The following is a 1104-nucleotide window of genomic DNA, read 5'->3' as shown; positions in this document are numbered from 1 at the left end:
TAATACAGCACAATAAATATAATGCTAGGTCAGGGCCACACAGGATGCTGAATTGGCAGGACTGCTGGCCTGTCCAGCAGGTAAAAATGTGAAAAAGGCTCCTGGGGTGATCAGAAGAGGTGGGCTGTTTCTAACTGAGAAGACAACAGAGAAGGATGGCCTTGGGAAAAAACCTGCTTCCACATCTGCAATGCCTCAGGTCTCTGTTCCAGGCATACCTTGAGTCGAATCAGGCTACCCAGACATCCTGTTTTTGTGACTTGTTGAGAAAAAGTAGGGACTGATTTCCCATTTCAAAAACCCCCTCTGGGGAATGGCAGCTGAAGAGTGATGTCCCCTAATGCTGCTTCTCTCTGGAGAGCAAAGTGTGAAAACTTGACTTGAGGAATTTCTTCATGGAGTGAAGTGTTTTTCTGGTGCTTCTCTTTGGGGGCTTGTCTACTCCATGTCTGAGTTCACTGGGGCCTGCCTGACAGAAGAGAATATAGCCCTCTGGGAAAAATTAATTCCCAGATCAGAATAACAAGATACTTCAAAAGCATCACCACCTTCTAAAGGAAAACTGTAAACTGTATTATCCTCAGAAAATAATTTTAAATTAGCCTAATTAACATATTAAGAAATAAAAGGAGGGCTGGGGATGTGACTCAAGTGGTAGCTCACCTAGCATGCCTGAGGCACTGGGTTCGATTCTCAGCACCATGTAAAAATAAACATAAAGATATTGTGTCCACCTAAAACTAAAAAAAAATAAATGTTAAAAAAAAAAAGAAATAAAAGGAAGTTGAAATATATCTGTACTAAAGAGTACAAATGAGGGGCTGGAGTTGTGGCTCAGTGGTAGAGGGCTTACCTAGCACATGTGAGGCACTGGGTTTGATCCTCAGCATAAAAATAAAATAAAGGGGTTGGAGTTGTGGCTCAGCGGTAGAGCACTTGCCTGGCATGTGTGATGCCCTGGGTTCCATCCTCAGTACCACATATAAATAAATAGAACAAAAGATCCATTGGCAACTAAAAGAATTTTAAAAATAAAGGTATTGTGTTCACCTACAACTAAATAATAATAATAGCAAAAAGAGAACAAATGATTGAATAAACAAA

The sequence above is a fragment of the Marmota monax genome, unplaced genomic scaffold, assembly GCF_021218885.2.
Source record: "Marmota monax isolate L192 unplaced genomic scaffold, Marmota_monax_Labrador192_F-V1.1 WCK01_AAM20220418_F8-fsc00311, whole genome shotgun sequence".
Classification (NCBI taxonomy): Eukaryota; Metazoa; Chordata; class Mammalia; order Rodentia; family Sciuridae; genus Marmota; species Marmota monax.
Note: the sequence above shows the minus strand (reverse complement) of the source record.